The following is a 16,243-nucleotide window of genomic DNA, read 5'->3' as shown; positions in this document are numbered from 1 at the left end:
GTTAGAACTTCAACATTTCTTTTGAGGGGAAACCATTAAAGCTCTAACAATACTTATATCAACTGATGGTTGTTGGCGTCAATTCAATGCCAAGAGGAGCACTCAATTTGGGGTGTGGTGAAAAATGAAACCTTATTCAGTGAAGACAACTCAATTGTGAAGCAACATGGCTGTGATATCAGCATGGCTGTGGAACAGCTAATGTTCCAGCTCAATTATGAAACAGCAGTGTTGTGGAACAGCATAGCTGTGAGGTGGCTCTGGGATGAAGGAGCCCTGTGGCAAGGCTGCTCTCCTGCTAGACAACTCTTCTCTGCTGAGATGTCTTTGATGTTCTAGCCCAGAAACACAGTCTTCAGTCTTTGATGGAAAGGTAAAGTGGGCCCCCTGAGCCACAGAGGAGCTAACTTATTTAGAGAGAAGACCCTGCCCTTGCCCCTGATTGGTTGTCCTTATACAAATGAGAACTCAAAATCCTTGTAGCTTTGTTGGCCAAACAGCAGTGTCCTGATTAGTCATAATGAAACTACTCTGATTGGTGGGTGAAAATGCTAATGGTGGGAGGGAATACAGCTGCATTGCTCTGATTGGATAGAGAAAGTATCAGTCCTATGGGACACAGTGAAAGCAATCCTGAGAGGGAAGTGCATAGCTCTACAGGCCTACCTAAACAAAAAACAAAAACAAAACAAAACAAGAAAAACTGGTAATAAATGATCTAACCCTAAAACTTAAAGAATTAGAAAGAAAGCAACAAGAAAAGCCCAGAGTAAGCAGAAGGAAGGAAATAATAAAGATCAGAGGGGAAATAAACAACATAGAGACCAAAAACAAAACAAAGCAAAACAAAACAAAACAACACAATACAAAAGCTCAATAAAACCAAGAGCTGGTTCTTTGAAAAGATAAACACGATTGATGAACCTCTAGCCAGGCTCACCAAGAAACAAAGAGAGAGGACCCAAATAAACAAAATCAGTAATGACAGAGGTAAAGTAACAACCGACCTCACAGACATACAAAGGATTGTAAAAGAATACTATGAATAACTCTACTCCAACAAACTAAACAACCTAGATGAAATGGACATATTCTGGAAAAAAAAAAAAACCTCAATAGGCCAATAATTACTGATGAGATTGAAGCAGTAATCAAATAACTTTCAGCAAACAAAAGCCCTGGTCCAGTTGGTTTCACTGGGGAGTTTTACCAGACATTCAAAGAAGAACTAAAACCTATCCTCCTCAGGCTATTCCAAAAAATTCAAGAGGAAGGCATACTTCCAAGCTCTTTCTATGAACCCAGCATTACCCTAGTCCCAAAACCAGATAGAGACACTACAAAGAAAAGAGAATTACAGGCCAATATCCCTGATGAACACAGATGCTAAAATCCTCAACAAAATTCTGCAAATCGGATCCAGCATTACATTAAAAAGATCATACACCATGACCAAGTGAGATTTATTCTGGGGATGCAAAGCTGGTACAATATCCGCAAATCAATAAACGTTACACATCACATAAACAAATTGAGAGACAAAAATCGCATAATCATATCAACTGATGCAGAAAAAGCATGACAAAATCCAACACCCCCTTTTTAAAAAATATATATTTTATTGCTTTTTTACAGAGAGGAAGGGAGAGGGATAGAGAGTTAGAAACATCAATGAGAGAGAAACATCGATCAGCTGCCACCTGCACACTTCCTACTGGGGGTGTGCCTGAAACCAAAGTACATGCCCTTGACCGGAATCGAACCTGGGACCTTTCAGTCTGCAGGCCGACACTCTATCCTCTGAGCCAAACCAGTTAGGGCCCAACACCCTTTCTTGATAAAATCTCTCAGCAAAGTGGGAACGAGGAGTCATAGCTCAACATAATAAAAGCCTTATATGACAAACCTATACCAACATTATACTCAATAGACAAAACCTAAAACCATTTCCCCTAAGAACAGGAACAAGACAGGAATGTCCACTTTCACCCCTCCTGTTTGACATAGTACTAAAGTGCTAGCCATAGCTATCAGACAAGAAGAAGAAATAAAAGGCATCCAAATTGGAAAAGAAGAAGTAAAACTGTCATTATTCACAGATGACATGATATTGTACATAGAAAACCCTAAAGACTCCATCCAAAAACTACTAGACTAATAAATGAATTTGGCAATGTAGCAGGATACAAAATTAACCCCAGAAATCTATGGCTTTTTTATACACCAATAATGAACTCACAGAAAGAGAAACAAACAAAAAATCCCATTTACCATTGCACCAAATAAATTAAGATATATAGGAATAAACTTAACTAAGGAGATAAAAGACTTATACTCGGAAAACTACAGTACATTGAAAAAGAGATAGAGGAAGACATAAATAAATTTAAGAATACAACACATTCATGGATTAGTAGAATCAGCATCATTAAAATGCCCATACTACCCAAAACAATCTATAGATTTAATGCAATCCCCATTAAAATACCAACAGCATATTTCACAGACCTAGAACAAACTCTCCAAAAATTCATATGGAATAAAAAAAGACCCTGAATAGCCGCAGCAGTACTGAGAAAGAAGAACAAAGTTGGAGGGATCACAATACCAGATATCAAGCTACATTACAAAGCCACTGTTCTCAAAACGGCCTGGTACTGGCACAAGAACAGACATATAGACCAATGGAACAGAACAGACAACCCAGAGATTGACCCAAGCCATTATGCTCAATGAATATTTGACAAAGGAGGCAAGAGCATACAGTGGAGTCAAGACAGTCTCTTCAATAAATGGTGTTGGGAAAATTGGACAGATACATGCAATAAAAATGAAACTAGACCATTAACTTACACAATACACAAAAATAAACTCAAAATGGATAAAGAACTTAAAAATAAGACAGGAAACCATAAAAATCTTAGAAGAATCCATAGGCAGCAAAATATCAGACATATGTCGTAGCAATATCTTTACTGATACAGCTCCTAGGATAATTGAAACTAAGGAGAAAATAAACAAATGGGACTACAAAATGAAAAGCTCCTGCACAGCAAAATAAACCATCAACAAAACAAGAGAGCCCACTGCATGGGAGAACATATTTGCCAATGTTATATCTGATAAGGGTTTAATCTCCAAAATTTATAGGGAACTCACACAACTTAACAAAAGGAAGATAAATAATCCAATAAAAAAATGGACAAAGGACCTAAATAGATACTTTTCAAAAGTGGACATACAGAAGACCAAGAGACATATGAGAAAACATGCTCAAAATCACTAATCATCTGAGAGATGCAAATCAAAACAATGAGGTAGCATCTCACACCTGTCAGAATGGCTCTCATCAATAAATCAACAAATGACAAGTGCTGGTGAGGATGTGGAGAAAAGGGAAGCCTTGTGCACTGCTGGTGGGAATGCAGACTGGTGCAGCCACTGTGGAAAACAGTTTCCTCAAAAAATTAAAAAATGGAACTCCCATTTGACTCAGTAATCCCACTTCTAGGAATATATCCCAAGAAATCAAAAACACCAATCAGGAAGGATATATGCACCCCTATGTTCATAGCAGCACAATTTACAATAGCTAAGATTTGGAAACAGTCTAAGTGTCCATCAACAGTTGAGTGGATTAAAAGCCTGTGGTACCTCAAAACAATGAAATACTATGCTGCTGTAAAAAAGAAAGAACTCTTACCATTCACAACAGCATGAATAGACATGGAGATCATTATGCTAAGTGAAATAAGCCAGTCCAAGAAGGATAAATATCACTCATTTGTGGAATATAATGAACAACATATAAACTGATGAACAAAAATAGATCCAGAGACAGAAGCATTGAACAGACCTCAAACCTCAGTGGGAAGGCAGGGGCAGCTGGGAGGGGAGGGGATGGGTAAGAGATCAACCAAAGGACTTGTATGCATGCATATAAGCAAAACCAATGGACACAGACAGTAGGGGGTGAGGGCATGTGCTGGGGGGTGGGAGTGGCCAGGGAGAGGTCAATGGGGGAAAAAGGAGACATATGTAATACTTTAAACAATGAAGAATTTAAATTAAAAAAAGTGCATGAATTAAAATCTCTGTATGATTATATAGTTTTGCTTTGGCTGCTAAGAATCATATTCTCAATCTCTTTGCTCAGTTGCAAGTAAGGCATTATTTACCTTTCACATCCCAAGGAACTATATTATTAGATAAGAAAAAACTATATAAGTCAAGCCTGACCCAGAGGCAGAGAAGGTTCTGGGATAGCCTAAGGGTGATGCTGACTATAAATAAAATGTACCAGGAATCTATATGTCTACTGATTCTGAAACTAAATTAAATGTAACCATCTCAAATAAGTTGGTGTAATTACAATATATCCAATTATATCTATTCAGAAGCCATATCTCTTTATTTGATCCATTAAAGTTAGTAAGGGGAGACTTTAATTAGTGCCAGCCCTCTGAGAATGAAGAATAGGAAGATTGATATAGCCTGGAATATTAGTGGTTTCAGAAGTCTCATTTGCCCCAAAACATATTTCCCACTGGTCTCCTACAGGGACTGTCTCTTGAAAACCCCAGAGTAAATGCATTTTCATAAGAGACATAATGTGACCCCAGTGTTTACACATTCTTCTCACTTCTGGGATATTAGCCCGGGGAAATAATTTTAGAGAGAAAAAATATCTGTAAATATGAAGATGTTTTAGAAGTGTTGATTATGTAACCAGATTCCCCAGTCACCATTAGATCACAGGAGCTAATGGGGCCACATCATTAGTAAGAACTTGAAATTCTTGGGGTCTTTTCCTCACCTTCTGGCAAATGCTATTCCCAGAGGTGTCTCCCATGTGCCCATAACCAAGTGTCCGGGAGAGCCTCGTCTTTGCTTTATGTGTCTCTCACTGGGCACCACTATCTCTCACTAGGTGTTACCTCTGCTGCTTTTATGAAACACTCATCGGTGACTCTTTCTTTGCTTAAGTTGTGACACTTTTTGGTAGCAAAATGGAGACTATCCCCAAAAGCAATTTTACTTCAAGACCTCAATAGTTTACTGAGAAGTTGAATTTTTAAAAAATTGTTAGTTTTTATGTATGGGAGGTAAACTCCCATATACAAAAATGAGTCCACATCGCTGTACTGGGTATGGATTCTTTTTTAAAATATATTTTTATTGATTTCAGAGAGAGGAAGGGAGAGGAGAGATAGAAATATCAATGATGAGAAAGAATCATCGATCAGCTGCCTTCTGCCCGGCTTTTACTTGGAATTGAACTTGAAACCAGGGCATGTGCCCTGACGGGGAATCTAATGCTGACCTCCTGGTTCACGGGTCAATGCTCAACCACTGAGCCACACTGGCTGAGCTGGGTATAGATTTTGAGTGACAGCTAACAAGCTGAACTGAAGGCAGTACTCCTTTCTGATCCTGGCATTCGGTTGCTATGCTAAAATCATCATGCTGCACCTCTCTTCCAGGCCCCCACCCAGACAGGCTTCTGTTGGGCGCAGAACACCAGTGAGCAAGACACGACTAGACCTACCTAAATTTCAGGTGAGGCTCAAAGTTGAACTGTTGCTACAATGCTATTATTAAAAAACTGGTAATAAAGTATATTCTTAGTAGATTATAAGTAGAAAAGCACAGTCAAATATGATGTGAATATTATAAATATTAAAGCATTGCAAATATATGGGAAAATATAAAAGTACACATTCGAATGTTAAATATAAAAACTCATTATTTAGCAAGCATATATCATATACCCCAAATTTATAGTAATAAGCCTATATGGGGGGAAAAAAAACACAAGCCATATAAAAACATACATAGTACAGTGTGCTTATATATTACTAGAGGCCCAATGCACATAAATTCATGCAAGAGTAGGCCTTCCTTCCCCCAGCTGCTGGCACCGGCTTCCCTCCGGCACCCGGGACCTGGGCTTCCCTCCGGCCGCCGGCAGGCACCTGGGACCCGGGCTGTTTCCCTCCGGCTCCGGCCTTGTCCAGAAGGACAATTACCCTTTTATTATTATAGATATTATATTCAAGAAAAAATTATATACTTCCCCAACACTATTGAGTGCAACAGAGAGAAACATATATGGTAATAATCCACTAACACTTGAAAAGTCCATTAAAGAATCCCATAGGATTCCAAGGGAAAGGGAGAGCAGACAGAAATTCTGTCATAGCCTGGAAAGTAATTCCAGTCCAGAGGACAGGGGCTGGCCAAGGTGGGAGACCACATGGGGTAAGGCCCTGGGGCAGCAGGAATCTTGACTGATGGGGAAAAACAGCAGGAAAAATGATATGATGTTGGAAGGAGGATGCCAGGGGTACATTAATTCCTTTTGGGTTATGCCTTGGGCTGATCCAGACTTCAATATGTTTCCTCTTAGAGTGTCATAATGAAATAGCCAGGGGCCTTATTCAGAAGCTAAAGCAAACTTTCACAATTACATTGATTTTTGTGCTTGCTCTAACTTACTTAAATTCTCAGAGCTTCTCAATGCTTTAACACTTCTTCCTGTAAATACCTGTATGTTCATTACAGCTATACAGTGTCTGGCAAGTATGCACTTATATTTAATAAATGACATTAGAGCAATCACACAGGCCCAGCTTAAGTCACACGGTCCAATAAATGTTTAGGTAAGAATAAGAGGCAAATCCCTAATAATCCATCTGATTGACTGAAACAACTCATATTTGCTCGTAGAATTCCAGAGTTACTAGGCTTTCATAAATCTTTCTGAAATTTTAAGGAGAAACCTAAGGTTGATCCAATGCTGTTGAATGGAAAAGTTGGCTAGCTAAAAATAACTGTAGTTGATTAAATATTTGTGACTCCATCCTAAAGCTCTATTAGTCTCGAGTCTACCTTAAGAGCTGAGTATACTTAGTAATGACCCCTCAAACCTTGTCCAAAGAACAGAGTCAAGATTAATTGAGTTTCCTGTGTATAAGCCACGGGTCACTGGAAATAAGAGATGTTTATATTTGAGATCTACAAAGAGGAAAGGGAAAAGATCTTAAACAATCTTGGTCTACTGATATGTGTCCTGTGATGATGCTCTGAGATGGGAATATCTTCTAATTTTCTCACAGAGAACATGTTTTTCTTTACTTGGGAGTCCATACATAATTTAAATAATGCATATTTTCTTCAGGTTTTGAATTATAGTTCCTTAAAGACAGGTACTTTGTTTTATTTTGTTCATCTACAACACACAGTGGCTTAAGCTTTTTACAGATGGAATATACATTTGGAAGTGGGGTAGAGAAGAGAGGGAGTGCGGCAGGTGGAAGAAGTAGATGTAGCAGACTTTTAAAAGAGTTGATACATCAGATTTTTTAAAATGATGTGCAGGAAAAATGGTCACAAGCTATTAATTTTTGTTATGCTTCAGAGGCTTTGGAAGGGGCCTCCACCAGGGTAGGTTGTCCCCAAATGCCTGTTGGGTTGAGTATTTTCTTCAAAAATCCAGTTTACAAATGAGCATCAGCTTCCACAGGTCAGGTTCCTTGGTAAGCCTGGATGTCTACAGATAGTCTTGCCTGTCCTCACCCAGGATTACATTCTCACCAGGATGCTAATAATGAATGAATGCCTAAAGCGCACCAGGAGAGCCACATAGCAATGTCAGACCTGTCAGACTCCACAGCAGCTGGCTGTCCCGAGATACTATGCTAATTCCAGAAAGCCCTACTGCTGAGTCATGGTACTCCTGTGGTACACCAGTCTCAGTGGGTGCCAGCAATGCTTCTTTTACAAAAATGCCTCAGGAAACTACCCATGGGGAATAACCCAGATCCTTCCAGAGCCCAAATTCCTGCTCTTTTAGCAGATCTGCTGTAGAGCTGTAGGAGGGTAGGTAGCTCTGGCTCTTCCACACGTGTAAGGACTACTCAACACAGACCACGCTGTGAAGCTTTCCTGCTACTTCTTTAATCCTGCCCTACGTCAAGAAGGAGCCCACTTTTCCACCTCTGCCTTAGACTGAGTTTGGGAAAGCAGAGCAGGAACTTTATTCTTTGATCAAGGAAGGGAGAAGGGTGACTTCTTCCTGACTGGGAGGAAGCTTCTGTACTTATGGGCTGTGGCTGGAGTAATTAAATCCTTTTAGACATGATAGTTAGTCTTCTGTTGCACTTGGCCCTTTTTGCACATGGTCCTTTCTGTACATGATGGTTCATGGCCATCTTTCTCTTTGCACTCGGCACCTTGGTCTTTGCTCTTGGCACCTTGATCTTTGCAGTCAGGAATCTTTTTCAGTTCCTATAGCAAGCATAGCTCATGACATAGTTTAGGTATTGAGAAATGGTAGGGTCTTTTGGATGATAGCCTGGAATTGAACCTGCAACATTGGGGCTGGGGCCAACACTCTAACCACTGAGAAACACCGGCCAGGGCTGTCTTTTTTTATGTGTAACTATAAACCCTCTACTCAACCATAGGCTCTTCTAAAGATGGTCATGTTAGCCACCCCAAATTTTTATGGCTTTGAAAAATTTCTAGTTCTGGACACTGCAACACTCTACTGAAGTTTCCGTATTTTTCTAACCTCTTGGATTAATTGCCATTATATAATTTCTCAACCTTTACTTACATCCTGTGTTTTATTCCTCCTACGATTATCAGTTTTTGATAACAAGTGTCCTCTACCAGGGAATCCAAAGTTTGGTTAGACTAGCTGCACGTTCATGAGGTCCATTTCAGTTGGCAAAACGGAGGAAAATCTTGAAATTAATTAACTGAAACATGTTTGCCAAAAACCTTCTTTCTCTCCAGAGATGATTTCTTTTTTTAATTATTTTTAATTTTTATTGATTTCAGAGAGGGAGAGAGACAGAAACATCAATGATGAGAGAGAATCATTGACTAGCTGCCTCCTGCACGCCCCACACTGTGGACTGTGCCCGCAACCTTGGCATGTGCCCTTGACTGGAATCGAACCCGGGACCCTTCAGTCCACAGGCTGACACTCTATCTACTGAGCCAAACAAGCGAGGGCATGATTAATTTCTTAAGAAACTTATAAATCTGTTGAAATCTGGGTGAAAAACTAACCAGAAAAATTTACATCAGGCTTTTGAGAGTTGGTTAATTTACTGAACTCACAGATAACACTAAACAGTCAAATTCTCTGCTCTCCATTACATCATGGAAGCCCTGACTTGAAATAATTCTGCCTACGCAATGTGCTTCTAGGGTTCAGAGGGCCATTCCACTCCATGCTGACTCTATCCCTGTTCCCTTGCTCCAAAAGTGGAGGAGCCAGAGAATAACAGTGCAAGTTCCCTCTTGGCTCAGTTCTGGGGTCATTATTGTGCCTGGGATGCTGCAGAGAATAGACATGGGGTCCAATTCCCACACAGTAGCTCCAAACTATAACTACTGTAAAGCTGTCTCATCTGTTCAGTCTCAGCTAAGTGTTGCATAGAGGCGACATACATAACCAAATGGCCAAAATGAACTGTAATATAATCTTTACTGCAGCCTTGGATGAAAGGGCACAGAGAGGGATTTCAGTCACGCAGCAAAACTAGATACATCTGCCTCCTTCCTCAAAGGCTTTTTTAAAAAAAATCACAGAATGTTTACCCCAGCCCCCGAATATCTTTTTCTCTCCCAGCTACTGAAGAGAAAAAGTGAAGTTTCTGAGGGGAGGCACGAGGGAGCTGGTTCTGTGAGTCTTCAAAAGACTGCACACTGAGTCCAGCTACTGCTCTATGAAGGAACTCCCACTCTGAGATAAGGAATTTTTTCTGGGGTAACTCTCACAGAAATGAAAAGCAGAAAAATAGCACATAGGAAGCCGCCAGGAAGAGCAACTCGCATCCATTTCTTGACCTAATTTCATAATTTATCTCTGGCGCCCTCTATTGGCAGAGCCTAACATAGAGCCCCGTGACAAAGCAGAAATGGGGTTCATGGAGGCCCAGGCCCAGCATCAAGGAGCAGATTGCACAAGTGTGGATTTGGAACTGAGGGGCAGTAACTAACACAGTCTACCCCTCTGTCTACTTAGCATCCACTCGACCTTCTACACATATTTTCACTTTTATACATCTAAAGATGCTCCCCCCCACCCTAAGACCACACAACTATCTTGCTTACAATTGGAGACATTATCATCCTCTCCTCAAAACGAAAAGATACAAAGTCTAATAACTAGTGTATTCATTTGGGGGCTCTACATATTGTTCCTTGAATTCAGTCATGGTCCCATTCAAATACTCTATTCTTCCTTCTTCTAATCCATTCCATATGTCCACTGATTCAGCTCAGCTGGTCAAGGTTCTTTCCCTGGTTAAGGGATTAAATTCATTCCTGAAAGATCTAAATCCTTAGTGAATTTGTCTTCCATTGTTGTAATAGTTTTCCATTAACTTTTATGATTGTACTTAAAATTTCTAAGAGGTGTTCCAAGAATTTTCTATGTCCCAGACATAATCTTTCATGCCTCCTTTGTAGAACAACAATCTAATTTCATCATAGAAATTGAGTTCTATCACCCCAGCCTCCCAGCCAGTAGAGTAACGTTGGCTTGTGTCTGTTGATTCAGTGGCACAAGGCACCTAAAATGGTGAAGTGACAGTCTGACCTTCCAATTCAGTGGAACCATTATTGTTCCTCTGGTGGAAGAATATCTCACTTAGGAACCAAATTCCTAAACCATCAGTGCTCAAAGTTACAGGAAAAAGAATAAAAAATTCTGTGAGTGGCTTATTCAGTGTAACAATGAGAAGAGTCACTCCAACTTCCATCCCTGGATTCCCAGATCTGAGTATTCTGGTCACACACTGTCACCTGCAAGATAAAGCCCCATTCCTTTCAAAGCAATGCCTTCCAGCTGATGCCACTGCTGAGTTTTCCATGTGCTATTCCAACATTATATTAAGCCAGTGCTTCGGGGTGATGAGGGAATGTTGCAAAATCAATTAATACAATAGGTATGAGTTCATTGCTACCTTTTTTGGGGAAAACTGAGTTTCTTTCTTTCTTTCTTTCTTTCTTTCTTTCTTTCTTTCTTTCTTTCTTTCTTTTTAAGAAATGCCGTGTGAAATACCATGACAGATGAAAAACAAATAAAAAACAAACAAACACAACTCTTCTGTATGTCCATGAATGGTGGTGGTTCTAGGAAAAGCATGATGTATAGCAAAGAAAATCCATGTCTAGAATATGTGTCTATGCCAGCGAGGGCAAATCTGTAGCTATGTGGGAAGGAGTTCAATGTCATGGGTCTGTTACCAGGTAGCTGGGTGTCCTTCTGGGAATGATGCTTTAATGATACTGAGTGTTGTTCTCTGTCTTTGGCAGGTTAGACATTCTCTTACAAAAGAGAATCATTACAGATCTTTACAAAGTTGCAGGTACTTTTTATATGTCTGTGTTTCTCAAAAGCTTAGTGAAGGGATTGTCTTCTGGGCCCTCTTGGGAGGGTGCAGTTAGAGTATTGATGTACAGTTTGCATGTGATGTCGTTCTCTGACTATGACTTGAGATGAAAGTTTAAAGAGCTGTTTATCATTTCTATTCTGTAAACAATGCACTCACTAAAATCATCTCATTCCACGGTCCTTATAGTTGTCCTTGTTCCCTAAGAATCAAGTGCAGTAACAACTTGAGTCCCCATTTCCCAAGGCACTTGTTTCAGTAAATACTTCATCACAATCAATCACAGGTAGCAACTTGATTAACTGTAATGAGACTACGTGCCATGGGCTATCAGAGTCCTATTTCCAATGGGCAAGGAACTCAATACTACATTCAAGCTCAAGAACATGACCAACTAATCCAAAAATAACTTTGAGGGTCTGATTCCTAAGTTGACTCCTAGAACCAATTTCTATGCAAGTAAGGGTTCATTCAGATAACAGACCCAACACTACTATTTGAACCAAGAAAATTACATATAAAGAATTGTTAACTAGTTATAAAGTTCCTACATAGGTAAAGGAAATCTTGGCAATAGAACACTAAGATATCTATTACAGAATGTAGCTACCACCCCTAGGGCTGACGTAACAAGGGGAAGAGGTTGGAATTAGGTAGGGACTCTATGGACCCGAAATGTAGACATTAGAGTAGGAGATGATGCTTAGCTAGTTCTGGTATATCTGAGCCCAGAGAAAGGGCCCTCTGGGCATGGGACTCAGGACTCTGGAGAGGGGGCATCAGAACATTCTCAATGGTGTTTCTAGGACAAGACATGCTGAAGCTGATTCTGCAAGTGCAGGAAAACCTGGAAACAAATTTTGGCTACTGCTATGGGGGAAAAAAAGCTGTTGCTATGGGGGGTGAAGAAACAATTAAGAAGTGATGTTCACAGTGACTGCCCTCACAAGGAACAGAGTGTGGCTTGCTCCTCCTGCAGCCTTGCAGTCTCCCTCTAGTGCCCCTTGTTGATAAAGCCTCATTAGGGAGCAGCTGGCAAAGTCAGTGTGGTCTGCAGAGCTCAGCCCAGCAGTCAAAAAGCAGAGTATAGAAGGATGAGTCTGGAGCTGGGGACACTGACTTAATGACTGGCACTTCTAGTACTGTTCTTATCCCCATTCCTTTTATAAATCCAGAGCAGGAATCTGTTTAGAGACAGGAAATATTCTATGTCCAATGAATTCTATAAAATCATGTTATTCCCTCCTGCAGAGGCATTGGGCATATGGGCAACTTGCTCCTCTTCTCCTGGCCTTTGTGGTATCACATCCCCTGGCTTTTCTGTGACATTTCTGTTTCCTGTTAGTCTCATTCACGGGCTTTTGGCTTCAGCATCTTTCCCTCAAACCTGCCCGTCCTCCTGTATTTGCTATTTCAATAAATGGCATTAATTTCCACACAGTCATTCCAGCTAGAAATTGAAGAGTCACTTTTCTACCTTATTCATCCTGGGCATCCCAATGGACACCAAAACCTGAGTGTTCTACTTACTAAACCTGAGTGTTCTACTTACTCCCTAGTCATCTGTCACATCCCTCACTTCCTTCCATTTAGCCCCTAACTGGCCCTCATCGTCACTCATTAGCCCCCTTCTATCAGACTTCCCTGCCTGTGCTGTAGGCCCTTCTAACCCTTCTACCACACTTCTTGTTTAAAAGTCCTTCAGCTCAATGGTTATACCCCAGTACTGTGCTAGAATCACCAGAGGACTTTTCAAAAATACGGATGCCGACCCTGCCACTAGAGATTGCATTTCACCTGGTCTGGACAGGTGACCAGTCTTTTATATTTTTTAGACATTTCCCAGTTGATTCTAATGTTTAGCAAAGTTGGTGAGCCTCAGCTTGAGCCTAGGTATCTGGTGCTTCCTATATGATGCCTTGTTTCCATTTCTCTAACCACATCTTTAGAACTTTTCCCAAATCATCATGTGCTCTAGTCTTCATAAGACACTCGTTTACTTGCCTCAAATATTCTCCCCCCTCCTTCTCTTCCGTATAAACTCCTCATCATCCTTTAAGGCTCAACATAGGCACCAATCTGGGAAGTGACTGTTCCCAACCACTAAAGTTTGTAATGAACAGTTAAGAGCACATGTTTGGGAGTCTGAAAATTTTAATCTCAACTCTACCATTTACACAAGCTAATATCTGTCCTTGTGCAAGTTGCTTTGCCTATCTAAGTTTCAAATTTTCCTCTGTAAAATGGTGGTAATACCTGCCTCAGAAGATGGGTACACCAAACAATATATTTGTACTGCCTCGCATAGTGCAGTAGATATGATCTAATAATCAGCAGCAGCATACACATAAATTTGTCTTTCTTCCCCATGAATCATAAGCACAGCATTGGCAGGGACTATATCTCTTATTTTTGTGCCACAATCCTTAATGCAGCATTTGACACAGCATAGGTACTGAATAAAATGCCTATCAGTGAATAAAAATATGGTTCCTGTCCTAGATGTCTCAGAATTTATTAAGAGTGATAGTAAAAAAACTAACCTTCCTCTGTAAATGTTTGTTCATCCTTTTATCTCTTGCAGTTACACAATTGGTGGCTCTTAATTGTTTTTTTAACTGACTTCCATGTGGTAAGTGATATAGCAATTTTTCCCCTTAATCCACAAATTAGAATTGTTCACCTATCTCAGCTCCCATTTGTACCCAATATACCCAATCTTTTCAACAATGTTTATTGAGTATCACATGCAGCAGGCATCACCCTAGGTACTGAGGAGAAATTTGTGAACCTCTTCTTTGGCTCTTTACATATTTAGTGACATATAAGGTGAGGAAGGAAGGAAGGAAGGAAGGAAGGAAGGAAGGAAGGAAGGAAGGAAGGAAGGAAGGAAGGAAGGAAGAGAGGGAGGGTAAGAGGGACAGAAAGAGGGAAGGAGGGAGGGAAAAAAGAAAGACCTCTGAGCTGGCTGCTTTCTCCATGCACCCTCCTCCACCATCTCCACCTTTACAAATATCTTCTTTACTCTTTATGGTGTTTTTTTACAAAGTCTATACAATCTCTTAAGACCTATTTCAAATGCTACTTTTCCACAGGGCTCTAGTGAGTCTCCAGTTGGAATCAATCATTTCTGAGTGAATATATGGTCACTGCACTTTATGTCTGCTTTCACAGCTACCACCTTTACACACTGCTGGAGACAACTGGTCTGCCTCCAACTCTTCCAGCAGACCATGTATCTTTATACCCCTCACAATACGTGGCATAGCTGTACACAAAGCAGTTATCCAACAACTGGTGTGTGGCTTTTTTACTGCAATTTTATCTATTATCCAGGAGTTATTGTGGTGTTTTTTTTTCATCTTCTTCTTACCCCCACTTATTAGAATATTTTTACCACAATCAACAGGATTATCATCACCATCAATCATTATTATTATCACATAAGTATAAATGTTTTTATGATTAGAGAAATTGTAAAAAATACTTGAAAAAGTGAGTTACTTTCTTTAAACTTAATAGGAAAAAACACAACCACAAAATCACTATCTTTAAAACTTCTGCAGTGAAGGTAGAAACATGCCATAAAAAACACAACATATTTCTGAAACCTCAATTTCCTGTGAGTCATCCTTAGGGAAATACAATATGAAAAGAATCAGCACAGATTCCAGATGGGGAGGTTCCTTGAAATACCCTCAGAGTTGCATGAGGATGTCCTCTGAATTGTTTGTGATTTATTAGTTTATATCAGGTCTGGACAAGAAATGTATGATTTAGCTTGGTCTCTCTCTCTTTCCAAGTCCTCTTATCTCAAGTGTTTATTGTAAATTTGCCGAAAGAAAAAGGATTTTTTGAGTTTATAGAATTCAATAACAATGCTGAGAATGTCTTAGAATCACTTCGTTAAGATACTTGCTTTAATAGCAATAGCAATATTCTGTGAATTAATTAAATACCACTAAAAAGAAACAATACATTGTGGAGATGAAGAACACAGAATCTGAAGTTAAATTTCCTGGGTTTGAATGCTAAGTCCACTATTAAGAGTTGTGTGACCATGAACAGGTTACTTAACCTTTTTGTGTCTCAATTTCCCAATTTGACCTACCTCATAATATGTATTTGCATCATTAGATTAATTAACACATATTAATTTTAGGCTAGAACAAGAGTAGCACTCAATAAGTCTTAGATATCATTATTATCAAAATTATTAAAATGTTTATCTTTCCAATCTTTTTTTTTATTAATATATTTTATTGATTTTTCACAGAGAGGAAGGGAGAGGGATAGAGAGCCAGAAACATCGATGAGAGAGAGACATCGACCAGCTGCCTCCTGCACACCCCCCCCCCCCCCCCCACCGGGGGATGTGCCCGTAACCAATGTACATGCCCTTGACCGGAATCGAACCTGGGACCCTCCAGTCCGCAGACCGACACTCTATCCACTGAGCCAAACCGGTTTCGGCTATCTTTCCAATCTTATCCCAAGCATACTCCCTCTCCATCTGTCCCTCCTTCCCTCCTTCCCTGTCACTCTCTCCCTCCCTCCCTTCCTTCTTCATTCACAAACTTTATTGAGGAATTACTGTGTTCCAAGTACTCCTCTATATGCCGGGAGAAAAGAGGTGAACAAAACAGACAACCATCCTTTCATGAGGAGAAGCCTTTGTTTATGAAGAGAAGCCTTTGTTTATGAGAAGGAATCAGACAATAAACAAACAGGCCTACAGCATAATGCTAGAGAGCAATGACTGGTAAGTACTATGACAGAAAATAAGGCAAGGTAAAGCAAACATGTGTCTATTTTAACTACAAAGAGGA

General features: G+C 40.0%; 1 long non-coding RNA gene across 2 annotated transcripts in view; it reads left to right on the top strand.

Annotated features, from left to right (window-relative positions):
* The first annotated feature begins 306 nt into the window (after positions 1–306).
* Positions 307–16,243, top strand: part of LOC129147969 (uncharacterized) — a 53,360-nt gene continuing 37,423 nt past the window's right edge. For both annotated transcript variants that reach the window (XR_008555179.1, XR_008555178.1), the window contains exons 1-2: positions 307–373; positions 5,484–5,559. This is a non-coding gene — a long non-coding RNA (uncharacterized LOC129147969). The remainder of the gene's footprint in view (positions 374–5,483; positions 5,560–16,243) is intronic.

The sequence above is a fragment of the Eptesicus fuscus genome, chromosome 22 (genome assembly GCF_027574615.1).
Source record: "Eptesicus fuscus isolate TK198812 chromosome 22, DD_ASM_mEF_20220401, whole genome shotgun sequence".
Lineage (NCBI taxonomy): Eukaryota > Metazoa > Chordata > Mammalia > Chiroptera > Vespertilionidae > Eptesicus > Eptesicus fuscus.
The sequence above is the reverse complement of the archived record's forward strand: the minus strand, read 5'-3'. Positions and strand labels throughout refer to the sequence as shown.